The sequence below is a fragment of the Pleurodeles waltl genome, chromosome 5, assembly GCF_031143425.1.
Source record: "Pleurodeles waltl isolate 20211129_DDA chromosome 5, aPleWal1.hap1.20221129, whole genome shotgun sequence".
Taxonomy (NCBI): domain Eukaryota; kingdom Metazoa; phylum Chordata; class Amphibia; order Caudata; family Salamandridae; genus Pleurodeles; species Pleurodeles waltl.
The window spans coordinates 1,669,056,850-1,669,069,913 of NC_090444.1; the positions used below are offsets into that span (position 1 = coordinate 1,669,056,850).

Consider the following 13,064-nt stretch of genomic DNA (forward strand, 5'->3'; position numbering starts at 1 on the left):
TTGGCCCATGTGAATTGCTGCTCCTCTTCTGGGGATGCTACCACAGGTCCTGAGATGCCACTTTCCGGATGATCTCCAGCTTGGTGCTGTACATCCAATAACATATCACAAGACGTTGTTTGGCTGCCCTGGCAGGTGTTTTACTGTGCCTACTGCCTGGGTCTGCAGCAGTGGCAGGTACACCCGCATCTGTAATTCCCTCAGGTAAACTGCTTCACCTAGGCAATCATCTTCCTGGAAAGAACTTTGTACTTCTTCACCACGGACCAGAGACAGCAAAAAACAAATGCACTTAGAAGAAATTCCTTACACGCCCATCTTAGCTAAAGAGTGAGCAGAACATCTAATTTGCCTCCTGGATAAACTCATCATCAGAGTTGACAAGACCATCAGTAAAGAAATTGCTGCTGCCTGGGCTATATTCCATGCTAATCTGTGGGGTAATAGTGTGTTTGCATGGTAAACTGCCCACCACAAAAGCTTTGGATGTTCTCCCATGTGTACCTTTAGCTTAACATTGGGCTGATGATCTGTTTGCATGGCGAAGTGGTTGCTAAACAAGAGCAGGTAAAACTTCAGATCACAGAAAATACTAAAACACTATATTTTTATTGTGGTGGGGTTTCTTGACAGCAAGCCTGTCTATCACACTTTTTAATGTGAAGCACCTTTGCTTTTCACAAGTGCAACAAAGATATCTTGCTTCTATGTTGAAAATGTCACAAAGGCCTAAGTTATAGCAAAATAATAGTTCCATTGCCCTGAATTTATCTCTTTTGCTGTTGCTCATCTGTTACACATTTTACTCCTCCTAATATTCATCATCCTGATCTCAAGCTAGTATTTCTGGTTATCAATATTATTTTGATTAGGTGTGTTGCCTTGCTCTCTGAATTTAGAGTATATTGCTAATGGGACGCACTCGGTTTTGCAGTCTGTTGTTGTACTAGTTGTGGCTAGTGCTTTCTTTCTCTGGTTTCTTACCGACTAATGTCTCTTGTTATTCCTTCACCGTTCTCTCCTGTAAAGGCTCAGGTTTGCCCCTATCACGCTTCAACACATCCTCTCTTGTATACCAGCTTCCCTTTAATGAATGCCCTGCTCTAAGACCAGAGGCAAGGAGATTGATTCTTAATCTAACTAACTTGAGCAAGACACAACAATGATGGATATCATGGTGCTTGTTGGACCTGGCCCTTTTTGCAGGGTCATCCACAAACTTTTTGCCTCCTTCCTCCTATTTTTCCTGACCTGTTTGTTTTGGCTTTTGGACTCTGGGCACTTTTTTACTGCTAACCAGTGCTAAACTGCATATGCTCTCTGTGTATATTGTGACCCTGATTGGTTTATCCCTGATTGGCATATTTGATTCACTAGTAAGTCCCTAGTAAAGTGCACTAGAGGTGCACAGGGCCTGTAAATCAAATGCTACAAGAAGGCCTGCAGCACTGATTTTGCCACCCACGTGAGTAACCCTGTAAACATAGCTCAGACCTGCCACTGCAGTGTCTGTGTGTGCAGTCTTGCACTGTCAATTTGACCTAATACATGTACGTCACCCCTAATGTAGGTATCCCCATGGGCAGGGTGCAGTGTATTTGAAAGGTAGGACATGTACTGGTGTGTTTTACATGTCCTGATAGTAAAACACTGCCAAATTAGTTTTTCACTATTGCAAAGCCTAACTCTCCCATAGGTTAACATGGGGACTGTCTTTAAATATCTTTAAAGTGCAGTTTCCCATTGGGAACAGCTAGAGATATGGAGTTTGGGGTTTCTGAACTCACAATTTAAAAATACATCTTTTCGTAGAGTTGATTCCTAGAATGTCTGTTTGAAAATGGCACTTTTAGAAAGTGGGCTTTTTCTATCTTAATCATTCTGTGCCTCTGCCTGCCTGTGGAATCCACGTCTGGGTCAGACTGACAATTGGGCCGTTTTTGAATTCCCTCTAGACAGTGGCACAAAGGGAGCTGAGGTGTGTTCTGAATACCCTGATGAGTGTTCCTGACTCCTGCACCTGAAAGGGCTGTGTCTGTCCTAACACAATGCAGTCTCCTACTCCCTGGGGAGTGTGTGGGGCCAGGCCTGGGCAAGGCAGGATCTTGTGAACAACAGAGACTTTTCTTTGAAGTTTGCCTTCTTCAAAAGCAGAAATTAGTATAAGTACTGGACCCAAAACCTCTGACTTTCAGATTACTTCTGGATCAAGAGGAACCTCTGCCAACGAGAAAAGCTTGATGCTTTAGGAGGACCTGCCACTCAGTCTGTTGCTTTGCTGTGCTGGCCTGCTGCTGCTTTCTTCCTTAAGAGGGAAAGGACTGGACTTTGCTTTCTGAACTCCTGCCTTTGAAGTTTCTCCAAGGGCTTGGACTTAGCTTGCCTTCTTTTAAGAAGTCTCAGGGACGTCAAAGACTTTACCTGCCAGGACCTGGGTACTCCTGTTGAGTAGGCCTGACTTGCCAAGTGGTGCCAATCCAGTTCCTGGGCCCTTGAAAGTGAGTTCTAGTGAGAAAACAAGAAGATCCATGCATCCCAACTCCGGGCAACTCCAGAACCAGTGCCACAGCACGAACCCGCACCGCTGCCTGCAACCCAAAGCTGTGGTCCCCGCTGGAGTGCGATGACCCCGACCAACACTGCAAGTTCGACACTTCTGCAGCCTCGCTGAAGTTCGGTGACTGTGTGAGTCCCGAAGTGCCATGTCACCGACGTCCGTGACACCTGACTCTGCAGTGGCACCTGCTGCCCCCTGGCGTGACCGTGACCCCGTGAGGTCGTCCATCGCGTCTTGACCCTGCCGGATCATCAGGAACCGATGCCTTGCACCAATGCCACATTACCTCCTCTGCTCTGCAGTAAGGAACCAGCCGCACTGATTCAAGCAACGCCTCACTTCCTGACTCCATGCACCGGCTTGTTTCCTCGTTTGCCAAAGGTACTGTTCCTGGGGGGTATGTGCGACTCAATGACTGGCACCGCCCTCCTCACGAGTGGCATCGGATTGTTGGGAACGACTCTGTCAACGATGTCTCAATAACCCCAGTTGGAGCTGTTGTGTTTCTAAGCGCTATATTGAAGTTTGATCTTTGAAAATTCTTATCTTTGCTTGTGTGTTGGATTTTTGTTGTTTTGATCTTGTTTTACTCAGATAAATATTGGCTTTTTTTTCTAAACTGGTGCTGAGTAATTTTGTGGTGTTTTCACTGTGTTACTGTGTGTGTTTGTACAAATACTTTACACATTGCCTCTGAGATAAGCCTGACTGCTTATGCCAACTTACCAAGGGGGTGAGCAGGGGTTATCTGAGCTGTGTATTTTCCTTACCGGGACTAAAGTGAGGGTCCCTACTTGGACAGGGTGTAAACTGACGGCCAACTAGAGATGCTATTTCTAACTGTGCTGCTGTCTGCTATGAGATTCTGGTGATCACAGTGGCGGCTGTGGTGCTTTTATAGCAAGTGACAATGGCAGATGTAGGTAAGATGGGATTGCGCATGATGGGCGTGCAGTTGTGGGCAATCATGGTAGTTCTGCAGGCCATGCGAGTGGAAAAAAAGATGTGTGCCGTATCTAGATATAACGTGGGCTCATGCGTACAGAGATGTGAATTGTATGATTGCTGTTGGTATAGTAGATGCTTCTGCTGCTAGTGCTTGTGGTAGGTGCAGGCACAGTTAAATCAGTATTTATCTGTGAGGAAGCAAGTTCTTAAGATGCTGGGTCAACCAGCTTAATTTACCCAGTTTTGGATGGTCATTAGGATACCACCATCTTCTCAGGATCACCATCTCTTGGGTAGGTTACATTTTTATAATTGCAGATATCCCACTTACAGAAGACACACACTTAGAACTCCAGATGCACCTCATCATTAGAGGGAGGGTGCTGTGTATGTGGGGGAGAACTTATGCGCATAAGAAGAATAAGGTTACCAAACTAATGCCAGGAAATTAGAAAGGTAGAGCACACTTTAGGACAGAAAATGTATAAAGGAGCCCTGTTTTCCCACAAGCGGCAGATCTTACATAATTGTCACAATCTGCTTCGGAAAACGACTAGTAACTATTGACTCTGCTCCAATGCCAAGGTGTTGCATGCTAGTTCAGTGCGCTTGCAAGGTAATAAAATTCAAAAGGTATTGAAGGACAATTCAAAGTATGTACTGACATTTATATAATGAGTTGTCACTAACGATCTGAATGATGGACAATCACAGAGTAAAGTAATAGTACAGAACATGCATGCATACAGGCACATGTCAAAGTGCCATATTTTTGATAAAACGTTATTTCATGAATTTCCCTCCAGAAAAATATAAATGCCTGCTGTGAGTAAGGCTCCGTTCAGAGAGATTAATTCGTTTGTTCAGGACACTCTAATTTTCAGTCAGATGCCAAGGATGGGACTGGTGCCTGGTCCTAATGTCCCAAACACAGCAGCTCAAGAACTGAACCACATTTCTTCCAATGCTATTTTATTGCCACTGCAGAGGAGTCTTTCAGTCCCTATCACACACCTCAATCCAAGAACATGCCAACCGATGGATACCTCACCCAGGAGATTTCAGCAAAACGTCGCACAGCCCATTACAAAACAGACAGCAGTTGGCACCATTACCAATCGGCCATCAACAAGCCTTTCAGAACAATGCACAAATTAAACTGCCACCAACAAGATATATACATCACAGAAGTTATATTCTTCCACAGTAAACCTAGACACATTAACTTATAGCAAAAAACATTTCAATATAAAATTAAATGAAAGCATATTAATGAGGAGACACACCAATGATCTGTGCCAGCTGCACTGTGAAAGCCAGGAGCTGCCAACAGTACCCAGTTTGAATTTGTGTACCAGTTTAAACCTGTAACAAGCAGGTAGCACGTCTGCGTCACCGTGGCAAGTTCATTAAGTTATCAGAACTTGTTTAACAGTATACTGCCCAGATTTGTATATAGATCGCAGCAGCAGGCGCTATAATCCAACATGATATTGTGAAAGGAAGCATTCCAGTGGCTAATAATGTTTGCCAGGACAGCTACACTACTACTAGGTGTTTGAACTGCACTCCTCACAAACTCTCCTCACAGATGCATAGATAACAGCATAGTCAGCCTCAAAGCTTTGTTCAGCGTGTTTGTTACATGGACAATTTACTAAATTGCCAGGGGTAGCAGAAGTGACATCATATACCCTTCGATCATAGTGACATCACATCATATGGCCTTTGACCCTGAATCTACCCACTCATGTCAAGTTCATAACCCCTATGACATCATATTAATTGACATCTCTGAAGTTACATAATAACTGCATGGTCAGTAACAACGCAACATAGACAAATGTCCACTTTAGAGACCACCTATATTAGGGCACTGACCTGATCTTTGAAAATGTTAGACATAAAACTTGTCCTCAATTGTACCTACCTACAATTGTCCTGAAGCTAATGAAGGAGCAAAGAGAGTGAACCAGACCGCTTCTAGGTGGGTGCAGTGAGGTTCTCCTACCGTGCAAATCTTGAAAAAAGTGAGGTCAAATAATACTCTTTAAAGTAACAATTTTCGCATAAATTTGACAAAAGCCATAGGCTATGAAAGAGTACTAATTTAATATTAAAGTCCTTTATGGTGTGCAAAGCCAAAGAAACCTGACGCTCCCTCACCTGTGATCCTACTTCTTTCAAAGTTCTTTCAAAATGTGCTGTGGGTGCCTTCATATATCAAAAATTGATCCCCTGTGTGATAGGGCTAGCATTGTGTTATGGGTTTTTCCATATGTCGGAGGTGCTCCCTTATGTCTAAAATTACATACAATATGTAAGCTCGAGAATTTTGCCAATGATGTCACCCATATTCCTTGGGTTATCCTTATGTCATAAAGTACCTCAGAATGTCAGGGCCTGCATTGTGTCATGGTTACCCCCTCTCATCCGCCAAGAAATACCTCCAACTTGCATTTTGCAATGGGTGCTCAAACCCTCTAGTTTGCCAATACCAGTATTTTACCATGGGTGCCCTTATGCCAAGAATTGTCTCCAGTATGCCAATGACAGTATTATGTCACAGGTGTTTGCCATGCTAAGACTTGCCTCCAGTATCCCAGAACCCATATTTTATCATGGGTGCCTCTCTAAGACAAGAAATACCTTTGGTATGCTAGGGGTAATGAGAGACTCACACGTGTAGCACCATAACCTCACTCACATACATTTACTCATTTACACTCATACCCATTCATTCACACTCCCTTATACTTAATCATTTACTTTTAATCGCTCATTTACATTCAATCTCTCTCATTCACATTCAATCTCTCATACATTCTGACTCACTTCCAATCACTTTTCTCCTCATACGTTGTTCCAGCTTTTTCTCATGCTGTCTGACTCACTCATTCTCACTCAGTCCAATTCACTCACTTTCACTCACTGTCACTTGTAGGCTGTAACACTACCTTAAAACTATTTTTAATCATTCATTCCAGTGGGGGGACTAACCAAGTTAGACAGTGTACAAGTGACATCATGGCACGTGACATCGCAAGTGGCATCACAGGAAGTGGCATTGCAACCCACAGCCTCAGAGGAATTGACACCACAAGAAGTGACATCTGATCTTAGGACCTCAAACATATGTTTATCAGGTCTATAAGGAGTACATTTGAGTGAATTACCAAATTAGATTTTGCATTGGGGTTGTACCAAAAAAGTGACAAGATCTCTACGCAAAATCTGGGCCACAAGTTCAACATTTATTTTTTTAAATCTCTGCCACACAGAAATTGACAAAAGGAGAAAGTTGGCAATAAATCTGTTCTTAATTTGTTGCAAAGAATGCATTAAAAAACTGTATAGAGTTAAGGCACCTGCTATAGAGAGCTTCATCTCAGGGAATAATAATAATGGTAAGATAACTCTGGAGGTTAACACATTTGCTAAAGAGATATGTCTCGTGTCTAGTCCCACTTTTGAATCAAAGCAGCATAGATGGTTAACATGTCTCCTGCGAAACACATCAGGACAGATTTGTATTTTACATAGAAAGGTGCAGGCTACTAGTTTTAACATGGCGATCCTTTTGTTACTTGCAGTTCATAAATTGTAATCCATCTAATATAGCACAATGAGCTATGAAGGGCATGTGACTCCTGCACTTTGTAACCATCACTATTCTATGCACCACACCCTGTACATAGATTTACACTTATATGAATTATTCACAATGTATAATGTGTACATGTGATGTAAAGCACTATGACACCCTCAGTTGGGATAAGCAGTGCTATAGAAGAAACAAAACAAAATAGTGATATTTAAATTGCTATCTGTGTAAATGCAGGAACAAACCAGCATATCTGACAGTCTTACTGTGCATGCATATCTCTTAAATCCACGGACTGACCAAAGTCAAAATCATGTCTCTCTTAAGTACCTGTGAAGTGACAACAAGCCATGTGCCTTTGTTTCCACTCCATTACATTCACAGGTGGGAGTGAGGCTCCAGATCACTCCAGCGAGGCCTGATGGCCACTTAGCTTTAGCCTTTCTTTTGGCCCCAGCTCGAATTTAAAATAAAAGAGCCTCCTCACTGCCACCTGCATGTTGCTGCTCAGAAGGAAAAGACAGACAACGTGCAGGAGCTGCTGAATGCGTCACAGTATTTAAACATTTCACCGGGACGAGTGCAGCATATTACAGTGTGACACAACTATTTAACAGGGTGGACAGCGTCCACCTTGTGGAAATAATGGGTGGGCCCCGTGTACCCGCCTGTACCCCCGACTTGCGCCCTGATTCATTCTCACCCACTTGCAGTCAATCTTACTATCACTCAGTCACTGACTCACTCATACTCAATCTCTTTCTCTCTCACTCTACCTGTCACCGACTCTCACTCACTTTCACTTACACACACTTAAAAAAACACACACTCACGCTCTCTTTCACACTAACACATGCTCACCCACAAGCATGGGCACAGCATACATTTAAAAGCATTTTTGTTATTTACTTCAGGTGGCAGCAAAAGTCATATTCAGCTAACTGTGCTCCATTTGTTATTACACTAGCAATGGAAAACAGATGAATAATCACTTTTAGGGTACTAAAAAATGGGCAAAAGTTAAGGAGGACAGAGCTCCTACTCCCTTCAGGGCGAACCACCCTTGTGTCATGGCACTGATTTAGTTATCACAGAGACCAGGAGTCGCAAAGGTAGAGCCAGAGGTCGCAAGGGGCAAGCCAGGGGTCACAGCTGCGACCCCTCCATGACATTCATGGTTTATTACTGATATGCTGAATTGCAGAGAGCACTGACTGTTTACACCCGGGGGACACCTTGTTAAATGAAGCTACCTGTCCGCAAAGCGCACTAGCACATCATCAGGGGTAGTAAGCGCTACATAAAAACTCATGCCATACCATATGGTGGGGCAGAGGCCAATAAACATTTCTCGCTCAGCAAGCATTGTGGAATGTTTGATACCTTCAGCCAGGATGGGGGAACATGTCCAGAGTTTCCATTTTCTGAACTAGGGGATGGTGTTTTTAGGGGCTGGCACAAGGATGATGAAGGCTTAGCTAAGGTGGAGGAGTCAGTACTGGGGGGGTGGCGGGGCAGGGAGCTGAAGTGAGCAACGAAGCTCTGGAAGATTTAGGAAAAGGTAGGCTCAATGAAAAAGATAAGAATAACCATAGATTGAAAGAGAAATGTTTAGATGCTTCGACAGGTTTATGAATGCTTGAAAATGGGAGGTTCAATGTGGGATGACTTAACAATGGTGTTCATATTTGAGGTTTTTTTTGTCAGTTGTAACCCATTATGCCAGGCTTTGTCACCTGTTCTCATTAAAGTGGACGTTTACACAATATATTAGAGCCCACCCCGTTGTGCTTGCACTGTCTCACCCGAGCTGCAGTACTGCACGCGGCAGAAGCATTGAACACTTCCTCTAGAGCAGTGGTTTTCAAACTTTTTAATGCAGCGCCCCCCGCGCCAAAAAACATAATCATCAGGCCCTCTTCAAAGTTTTTCATGGTTATTCTATTAAGTTGGCAATGTTTAATCATGCTTAGACTAATTTAAACATTACAGTTAATTTCTGTTACATTTTAAAAAAATGCAATACATTTGTTTTTGCTTAAAACAAACCACTATTATCTGCATAATGCTTGTTTTGGCCAGAGCCTGACACCCCCCTGGGATCAGTTGAAGCCCCTATAGGGGGCCCACCCCCCGGTTTGAAGACCCCCAGTCCAGAGTCTGACTAAACCAAGGGCGGGCTCGTGTGCTACACAAGACAACTGGTTGACTCCTTCAGCAAACCGGAGGTTTAACCCAAGCAGCACTGCTTTATCTACTTATCGATTTATTGCAACTCCTCTCGGCGTTGGTCAGAGACATGAAATAAGATAGAACAGGACCCGAGTTTCTTTTTCTTGTGCAGAGTAGTCATCTTTGAAGGGAGACAAGCCCAATTAGCGGGACAGAGACCTACTCTCAAAACTGAGATGTAACTGGCTTAATTTTTCTTAAAGCAAAAGACTGTCGAGTACATTTATCACTGCTTGTCTAGCTTCTTTTAAGTTAAGCAATATTATTTTATCTATGTGTTAATTGTATCCTATATTTTGTGTTGTATGTATCTGTGTATCTGACTAAACTAGAATGAAAAGGTAACATGAAAGAAAAAAAGACTACAGCTGTATGTGAGGTCAGGCAGTCACACTAACTTTGAAGATGCATGCAAGGTCCTTGGGTGCTTGTTCAATGAGACACAGTTGAATGGAGCTGCACATGCAGGCACAGCAGCGAATTTATAAAACTATTATGTCACAATTTTAATTTAGACCAACATAAAACACATTTTTATAGGTTATTACTTTATTAGAACCATCGAATCTGCTGGTAAAAGGATGGCTGACAGGTCCTTTCTCTCTGTTACTGGCGGCAGACAGGCATATGCACCAACAGAAGGTGCTAGTAAGAAGTCACCACCCTGAGCTTGATCACTTCAGCAAGAATTCACTGAGAGACTGCAGTGCAGAGAGCAGAAAGACACATTACTCTAGTCCAGTGGTTCCCAACCTGTGGTCCAGGGGCCCCTGGTGGTCCGCAAAGCCTTCTCAGGGGGTCCGCGATAGCCTAGAAAATATTAACAAATTAGGTCCCCAGCTTCCAGTAATGACTTAGGTGGGGGTCCCCAGATTCCCATGATGATTCAGGGGGGTCCCTGGGTTCCATTAATGGTAAAGTGGGGGGTCCACAGAAATCAAAAAAGTTTGGGAACCACTGCTCTAGTCATTCCAGCTAACAAAACTCACATATCCGATGCTCAAATTATCTCATAATAATACTAAAACTGTACTTATACTTCCCTATACTAATCCACCACTAATTCCTCTTGGGTTCCGGAGGAGTGTGCTACTTGCCGAAAAGCGCTTAGACGTCTAGTCAGGGGTAGTAAGCGCTATATAAATACTATTACAATACAATACAATACATGATATGTTGTACAAAACAAATAGTCCTCTCACGTCAGCAGAGGAAGAATACAAGCTAATCAATCAGAAACACGTTAACACAGAAAAACTGTCTACGGTCTGGACAAACACAAGAATGGGGAGGAAAGTCGTCAAATAACGAGCAGGGAACTCAGCCAGACAAGAAAGCAATCTAGTCACGAGCAAGGGGCTGACCCAAAGTCCACTGTATGTATATTGTATAGTAAAAAAATGTGGACTAAAGCAGTCTGTAGGTGAGACCAAACAAATGGCACAATTTGAGTGGCTGAAGTCACTATTTTAAAGTGTCCAACTGGTAGCTTCCATCTTACACTCTGAAAACCACAGGTACAAAAGTAAATAACCAAACTGTGTTTACTTGCTGAGAACCACTGACCTAAATCCAGAGCCAAATTATGTATAATAGATATGAATCACTGACCTCAGACACAAAACGAAACTCATTTTATATGTTTAGTAAAGGCGACCTACAGGAGAGACCCAGTGCATTTTAGGGCATGTCTAGTGCTTTGTCGTCTGTACCATTACGTAAAGGGCCCCAGTGCAACAAACAGTGCTGACTCCTCAGGATGCAGAAGAGAACAGAAACAGTGGAACACTGTGTGTAGAACAAAAGAAACGAAAGCAGCCAAGATTAAAACACTGGCCAGCTGCATCCGTCCCGCTTAACTATCACTTGACTGATAATCATTTCATATTTCTGTTAATTTCATGACTGAACTAAATGGGATGGCGTGAACAATACCCTCAAGATGAAGATGTCAGAAGGCTCTAGATGGAGATCCTAGTTAGATCTATTCCAAAGGATTCTTTAGTTCTTTACATGTGCAATACGTCAGCATTTTATTTTTTACAGCTATAAGCAAATTCTGAGTTACTTCTTCCTTTAAGTGCCTCCATGTTTTATGTGATTCAATTAATAGTATTCTGTTTTTAGATTACTATCATTTTTGTTGTTTTAATACATACTACCTTTGCAAAGTATAGATATACTGAGACAAGACAATAAATTTTTCATCTGGAAAGACTATTTTCATGCTTTCAAACACCACCAATGCAATGACACAAATGTCAGAGTTGTCTATATGAATATAAGATCTAAGTAGCTTATTTAGAAATAAAATCTCAATAAAATAAAGGAAAATCAAAATATTTAAACACAGGTCACCAATACAATTCAAATTCTTGTCAGCTGGGTTCCTGGCTCTGTGGACTATACGTTCTCTAAAGGAATAAATCCTGGCTCCACTAAAGAGTTTCAGCCTTCCTTCTGAGGTCGATAAAACCAGTATGACTCAGTTGGTAATCCGTAAGGAATAAGATACTTACCCTGTAAGTATCTGTTTGTGGCATGTAGTGCTGTAGATTCACATGCTCTGCATACTCCTGCCATATAGTGTTGGATCTGGACTTGTGCAAGCGGTTTTTCTTCAAAGAAGTGTTACGAGTCACAAGGTCAACAGACTCCTCTTCTCGATGATAATGGACATAGGCATTGAATCGATTGTTAGATTGTTTTCCCAGAGGCGGGTGAGAAAGGAGTGTAGAGTATGTGTAAGTAATGTGATGACCATGCTAAATGTATATATAGTGAAAATAGTGAATGGAAAAAACTGCAACGGCCACATGTGTCTAGGGAGGAGGGTGGGCACATGGGAATCTACACCACTACACGCCACAAACAGATGCTTACAGAGTAAGTAACATATACTACTTGTTTGGCATGTGTGGCTGTATATACACATGCTCTGCATAGACTGTAAAGCAGTTCCCTACAGAAGCTGCCAACCGGTGGATGTTGCTGTGATTTGGGAAAGGGTACACAGCACTGCCTGATCTACATTGGCTTGCTGGTAAGCTAAAACATCCACAAATAATGTTTGGTGAAGGTGTATAGTGTGGACCATGTAGCTGCCTTACATATGTCAGCTATGAGAATGTGTCCCAAAAAGGACATAGTTCCTCCATTCTTCAAGTAGAGTGTGCTCTGGGAGGAACAGGTAAAGGTCTCTTAGCCTTATTATAGCAAGCTTAAATGCATTTTACTATCCATCTGGCTATGCCTGATATAGATATAGGATTGCCTTTGTGTAGTGGTGTCATTTCCTAAACATTTTAGTTCTATCAATATAGAACATCAGCACCCTTTTTAACATCTAATGTATGATCAGCCCTTTCTGCAACAGAATCTGGTTGAGGGAAGAAGTCTGGCAATTCCATTGATTGATTAAGGTGAAACTGACACACTATTTTATGAAGAAATTTAGGGTTGGTGTGAAGAACCACCCTGTCTCTATGTAGTTGGGAGAAAGGTTCCTTCAAGGTTAAAGCTTGGAGCTCACTAACACATCTGAGTGAAGTGATGACGACTAAAATGAAAATGCTACCTTCCAAGAAATACATTGAAAAGGACATGAGTGTAGAGGTTCCAAAGGGGGGGGCATGAATCTTGTAAGGATGATATTGAAGATCCAGGAAGGTGCAGGTCGTACCCGTGGTGGAATAACTCTTTTGAGCCCTCCTTGAAGGCTTT

The 13,064-nt window shown here is 42.5% G+C and overlaps 1 protein-coding gene across 2 annotated transcripts in view; it reads right to left on the reverse strand.

The window, feature by feature from the left end:
- Positions 1 to 13,064, reverse strand: part of HS1BP3 (HCLS1 binding protein 3) — a 273,807-nt gene that overhangs the window by 69,680 nt on the left and 191,063 nt on the right. The window lies entirely within an intron of this gene.